At 40.8% G+C, this 7090-nt stretch overlaps 1 long non-coding RNA gene across 1 annotated transcript; it reads left to right on the plus strand.

Annotated features, from left to right (window-relative positions):
- Positions 1-1173: 1173 nt before the first annotated feature.
- Positions 1174-2478, plus strand: LOC137192082 (uncharacterized). The gene is made up of 2 exons (XR_010930506.1): positions 1174-1866; positions 2108-2478. It is a non-coding gene; the product is annotated as an uncharacterized lncRNA (long non-coding RNA).
- Positions 2479-7090: the final 4612 nt, after the last annotated feature.

Below are 7090 nucleotides of genomic sequence, written 5' to 3' on the forward strand. Positions count from 1 at the left end.
ATACAAATAAAAGAACACGGCCTATTTTTCAGTTTTGTCATTCAAATTGTGTTCAACTGCAGACTTATCTGTGGTCAAAATATGCTGAAAGTCAAAGCCTGAATTTAATTTGAATTACAAAACAGCCCCCGTTTGTTTTTGGGGTTGTGATTGTCTAGTCGCAGCGATGCAACACACACAGTTCTAGCGGCGATGGTGTAAATTGGTAGAATCACAAAAAGCTGCAAGTTAAAGGATGAGTCTGGCGATTTTATGTATATATTTTTTTTTATATTTTATATATTTTTCTCATTGTCAACAAATCTCATGTTTGGAGCCAAACCAACAATGAACTGACACCACTGCGCATGCACAGGAACACAACTCCATTTAAGCTAGCTTGTTGCGTTACATACATAGACTGTATAAAAATATGGACGTAGTTAGCGTGACGTCACCTGTTGGTTTCTGAAGAGCGGTTTTGAAGCTCAAAGTGAGCCGCTCCGGCCGTCGCCATCTTGGCAGTGCGTGACGCTGCCTAACTCCCAGCCAATCAAAAATGGGCAAAGAGGCGGGGCCGAATGGCTGAAACAAGCCACCTAGCAGCTGGCGGACCTGTCACTCAAAGCAGCCATGTCCTTCATTATGCATAATGTCCAGTTGTCATGAAAGAGGAAATTAGCTACAGAGACCAAAACCATTTTTTGTACCAGGCTGTAAACATGTTTATGGGCATTTTAACATGGGGGTCTATGGGGATTGACTCGCTTTTGGAGCCTCAAGTGGCCGTTCAAGGAACTGCAGTTTTTGGCACTTCCACATTAGCTTCATTTTACAGCCCTGGAGGTTGCCGCTTGGTTACATATCACGACCTTTTGACTTTGTACTGACGTTTCTTGAGAAATGTACAATGTAGTACAAATTCAAGAGGTTGCTATATGTAGCACAGCAAGCTAGCAAAGTTCAGTAAACTGGTAGGAACACGTAGGAAGAACAAGATTGAGAAAGAATTTGACAGTTCAGTTGCAGTCAGCAGTGCCTTTTAGCTACAAATGAATCTACCTCACACTCCTCATGCAGTGCATTGTACGTTAAGTTCAACTTTGGTGAACTCTGATGTGAATTTGCACTTTTGACCAACTGCAAACCATCTTCCTAGACCACATTAGCTGCACCACACCATCCAGTTTTCTTTCCTTCTGTTTCATTAACAGTTTTGTCAATACAACTATCAAAGGTTATCGCTCCATATATACAGGATGACGACACTGCACAGAGGAACCGGCCGTTCCAACAAGCTCTCCCTCAATTTGCCTCCACATTAGTCAACTACAGACTATAAAATCTGTATCATAAAATCTGGATCATACTGTACTTCAGCTGTATTGTGATAATGTTCCCCTCTGATATTTTGACTCATTTCTTCCTGTAGGAGTTTTTTTTTAGACCAGCCCTAGATTTTAATTTGGGCAACTAGGATGAATCTACGGAAACTAAATGAGTTATTATTAGAGGCTTCTCCTGATTGTAGCCCTGTTATTGATATATTTTTCCAATGTGGTGATGTGTGTCACTTTGTTCTCCTCTGAGTCACAGCTGGGTCACCTCGGGCGTGTTTTAATGTTTGTCACATTCTCGTCGCCTTTAATTGCTCTTCCTCTCGTTATGTATTTTTATTGCCTCCCTATTACCTCAACAGCCTCTCTCTCTCTCTCTCTCTCTCTCTCTCTCTCCGTGGCGGTATATCATCCGATTAATTATTCACAGAAGAAGTTATTGGAATGTTTTCTGCAGGTGTGGCAGGAATTCCTTCTACAAGCTAAAAGGTCTTCATCAGATCTCTCTCTCTCTCATGCTGTGAAACCGTCTTTGAAGATTGCAATTACAGTGAGGACACGCACACACATTTGCAGCCAGACCATCTAGCTTTCAAAAATACAGGAGTAAATAAATATGTAAATAAATAACCAGATTTATTAATGCTTATGACAAAGTATCAACATCAATTTATCACAGAAAATAGGGTCAGTGTCCCTCTTTGTTCCCATCATGCAGCCACTAGAGAGCTTTTATCACTTGAATGTTAATATTTGTTGCATTAACAACTGATTTATATCATTTTTCTCAGGAGGACGATCTCGTCAGGAGATGCAGGTAAATCTGATTTATCTGGAGGATGATGGATCTGAGTGATGAGCTGGATTTTGACAGATATATTTGTGTTAAGCTGTGATACTATCAGTAACTAACACAGCTAATAAAGAGAGAACCAACGCGGCTTTATTATCTTTAATTAACCCAACCTTTTCAATCTGGTTACACATACCGACGCTGTCCTTTCTGCCAGCACATACCAACATACCAAACCAGCAGGAAATACAAACACAGGAACGAGGTTTCAAGTCAACTGAGAGTGAGAGATCATTAGTTCATTGTGTGTAACATAATGACATTAACAAAGCTCTTTTAATGAACTCGATGGCCTGGTTAGCAGATTTGGAGACTCTCCAAAAAAAACACAAAAAAATAGCCATCGACTGGACGTTTGTCCCCACATGTATGAGGTAACGTTATTGATTGTTCTTTTTGTATCAATGAGAGACGTCAATGTTCTTGTTGTTCTGGCGTGTCGATTGTAACGAGGCCGGGGGGGGGGGGGGGGCCTTATTTGAGTCTATGTCATTAAAATTCTCACCCGTTTGTCCGTCTAAGCAGGTTAAAACAAATGTTAGGAATCCGGTGACGTCTGTTAGTCACAGGTCTGCCATTGTGACCCAACAGAGAGGTTCCTCTGTCGTTGGATAATAGGAAGCTCTGATGGGTTTCACAGCTATGAACTCATGCAGTGTTAACTGAGGGGTTTTGGAATGTGTGAAACCTGCAGAATGTGTGTTTGTGAACGGCCTGGGACGTGTGAACAGCGTTTTTTTTTTCTCCACTTAATAACACCATTGTTTCTGGTGTTACACCTATCAGCCCTGGGTTATTTTAATGTTTGCAAATAACTTTAGTGTGCATGTTTCAGCCAATATGGAAAACTAGATGGCCAGGAAGGGTCACTTTATGACAGATTGGCAGCTATTTATGAGCTATTAAAGGATCCCAAAGGTCCAGCAACTTCTTTTTCTTTGAGAAGTCGTGTTGCTGATAGTGACAGAGAGAGAATTTAATCAGTTGTGGGATTTTTTCCAATGTGAACATGCCAGAATGTTTTACCCTTTTATTGCATGAGACTGGTTTATATGTGTGTTTCTTTAAAACAAGCTCGACCGGAGTCGAGACCAGAGACTATTTATGCCTTTTCAGAACGTCTCCGAGCTTAAAAACAACATAAACAAATCAAAACAGAGCAAAGTTTTTTAGGTCATGGAAACTTCCTCTTTAAAAGTCATGGAAAGGTCAACAAGTTTCACATCGAGGCCATATACAGGAGTTATTTTAATATTTTAAACATTATTGATTAAATATAACAGCGCTCTGTGTAGCAACCATCAGCAAACACAGTAAATATATGTGCTCATGAATACTGATGCAAACACTTCTGACTCCTTCACTTTAGTGCAGAGATTTTGATCAAATCACTATAATTTGATTGCAAAGTCGTCACAAAATCAACACAAATACGACGTGATGGCAGCTGTGTGAACTGATCAGCTGTACTGACATTAATAATGAATGATTACAGAGAAAGTTAGAGATGACAGAACTTTTCCTTCTTAGCCCTGCTGCCCCTGACTTTGTCTGAGCGTACTTATTGTCATCGTTTTATAAAACCAGAAGCAGAGCATTTTCAGATTTATCTCATCTGGAGAGTCTGATGTGATAAGAAGTCTTCATCGGTCCAAAACTGAGCCATGGGAAAGTTACCCAAAGTTTTTCAACTGAACTGAGGGTATTTAGACCGGATTCAAACAGACAAGACCATAACTAGACCCAATTCAAGATGCAGTCAACCCACATAGAGAGAAAACACCAACGTCTGCAGCAACATGATGCTCCACCAATCACCAGTAAGGGTTCAAAAAAGCAGCGATACACACCTGCACGTCACAGTTCACACTCTGCTTCCTGTGTCAGAGACACTTGATCAGAGCTTATAGAGATTCACTGGGTTACTAGTTTATATTTACATTCAGATCTGAAACCAGCAGTATTAGAAGGGGATCCTAAGTGAACCAGATGGGAATGAATATAATTTGGATCCAGCGAGCAGCAGCTAACCCAGCTTGACTCCTAAAAAACTTCAACTTCTCTCTAGAAACGAGTCATTATGGTCTGAATCTCTAAATTCAGGCTGTCTAACAAGTTTGCTGGTGGCCATTCTGGAAATTATTGTTCCGTTAATAAGATTTGAAGACTTAAAGTAGCTTTGATGTCTGCTGTGTGGGTGTTGATTGACAGCTGTGATTGACAGCTGGCTCATCTGCTGCTCCCAATGGCTCCAGGACTCCCACTGAGTCACACAACTGTCACAATATTCCAGTAAGTTTATTGTTACTTGATTACAATACCTGTCCTGTTAGCGCAATCAAGCTAACGGTCCGAGGGCTATTTGGAAGATCCTGGCTGCAAACAGAAAATATGGTGCTGACCATAAGCTGCGACTCTGGGCTTCAAACTGGCTCCAAAGTAAACCAGTGGGTGACCTTACACCTCGCTACGTCCACTCTTATATACAGTCTGTGCTCTTAGGTTTGTGTTTCTTCGACTGGGAAACGTACCGACCCGTGAAGACTTCCACAGAGAGAGAAAGAAAGAGAGGAGAAAAAAAGTGCACTTAAAATGTTTCAGTCCTGTCTGCTCCATCTGCTCTCTGTAACACACACTCTCCTCCTGCACGCTGAAGCTAATTCTCCTGATGACAGACGTGTTGACAGATGTTTCACAGCCAACACACACACACACACACACACACACACACACACACACACACACTGTCTGTCTGTGTGTCTGTCCGACTCCACACACACTGAGCGTGACATTCCTGGAGTCCCGCTGATCAGACATTTGTGTTTTATCAATAATACACTCTTCTCCTAGACACACACACTATGATTACTGTCCTTCCTGTTCTTCATCAACTTCTTCATCACTCTCTCTCTCTCACACACACACACACACACACACAGAGCTCAAGGGTTAATGTCCCCCTAAGGAGCCACAGCAGCCTAACCTTTGACCTTTCCCAGGATTCTACTTCTGCTACCAGCCTCTGGACTACATTTTATGCTCCATAACTGTCCTCAACTGTCTTTCATCTCACACACTCTGGTTTGGAAAACATAAACATCTAAGCATTTGTAGCGGTGCGCTTTTGTTCCGGCGGCTCGTCCGACGCGAGGCTAAGGTGGCGGGGGACGAGACGTGCGTTCACGAGCAGGAAAGCTAACGTGGGTTGTTGTTTTTCTGAAAGGAGAACAAGTGATTTACACAGCTGGTACGCTGTAAGCAGGCAGAAAAACAAAAGTAATTTAATTTCAGAAGTATATGTAACGAGTACAGCAGGGAAATAAGAAATAATGGTAAGAATCTGAAGGGGTTAGAGCCACATCGGGCTAACAGCGGGTACATCACACACTCAAAGACTGTCACGCAGTCTTCGGTCTGTTGTGCAGATGAGCGGTGAGTGTGACAGGCCTGCTTTGGACACAAATATGCCGGGCTGTAGAGGAACTGGCACGGCATGCGAGCGCGCTGCTGTTTCTCATGTATGTGAAGGACATCGATGTGACTCGGATGGTTTTTATCACAGCGGGGAGCTGCGACACAGACTGTTAAAACACATTCTTTATCCTGAACATGTGAATATACAGTCATCAGCTCCTCCTGGCTGAGACTAGACTACAACGGCCTTATAATAAATCCTTTTAATGTTCATTCTTTGTTGAACAGAGGTGTTGAGTCAACTTTATGATCATTTTGGAGATTTTCTCTTATGGTTGAATTGTAGTGAGCTATTTCCAACATGATATAAACGGGTTAAAAGACAAAATCTGAACATTACAACCATTTATCATAAAGCTTAGTTTTACCTAAGTGTACTTAACTAATTATATTATGACTGTATTGGCCCAAATAAAACACACTTTCACACTCCTGTCCTGTTGGGAATGTTTCCCTGAGACACTATTAATCCAAAGAGATCCTGGCAGCCCTTTTTTCTCTCGTAAAAAGTGAAATATTTTTCTTTAAATCCCTGTCATGTAGTCGTTCTGAGCTCATCTGTGACAGCTTGTATTCTTTGCTGTTTGACAGATGATTCAGCCCGCCGGTGTGTTTCTTTAGTAAAAAAAAAAATGTCCGGAGATGTTTTTTTGGACTCGTTTTCACTCGTCATTAATTCATTTCTACTCAGAAACTCCTGCAGGTTAAACTGAGCAAACATTTTCAAAAAAGACTCACTATAAATGAACTTGCAAGGCTACAAACAACCTATATAATGTAATCTCTCCAGTCAAAAAGGAACATCTGTATTTTATGAACACGTAATAAAGACAAACCCAATTTTTTCCATTTTTTTCCAGAATAAGATCTCATATTCAGGGAAATACGGTATTCTGTTTTTATCATTCCTATTCTAGATGGATAAAACTGCATTTTTCTGGAAACATTACCTTTATATGATGCATTCAAGCAAATTCAAGCATTAAAAAATGTTCCATGAGGACTGTAGTCATTTTCTTTTATAGTTCTCATGTTTCTCAGGTCCTGTTTTGTTGTTTTGCTGTAAATTAATGACGTGTCTTTTTATGTGAACGTTGTGTGCAGACTTCTCCAGTCCAGCTTGTGTCGTTATACATTCATATGTATTCTCATAAAGCCTGGAAATGAGTGACGCATTTTCTTTACAGTAGAAACATTTTTGCCATTCACACCGCCTCGGGCAAATTCCTGTATTTTGCAGACTTTATATATGCAGTCATGCCTCCTCTGCAGTAAAGATATATATATATATATATAAGCTAAAGCCTGTTTGCAGTCATGTATGAGCTTTGTTGTTATGTCCATTTATGATGTGTTGATATGACGATATGCTGCAAAAAAAAAAGGAGCAGGAAAAAAAAAGAAGCACTTCCAGTTCTGCTGATGCAGCTAACTGAAGATCAGAGGA

Source organism: Thunnus thynnus, chromosome 11, assembly GCF_963924715.1.
Source record: "Thunnus thynnus chromosome 11, fThuThy2.1, whole genome shotgun sequence".
NCBI classification, from domain to species: Eukaryota; Metazoa; Chordata; class Actinopteri; order Scombriformes; family Scombridae; genus Thunnus; species Thunnus thynnus.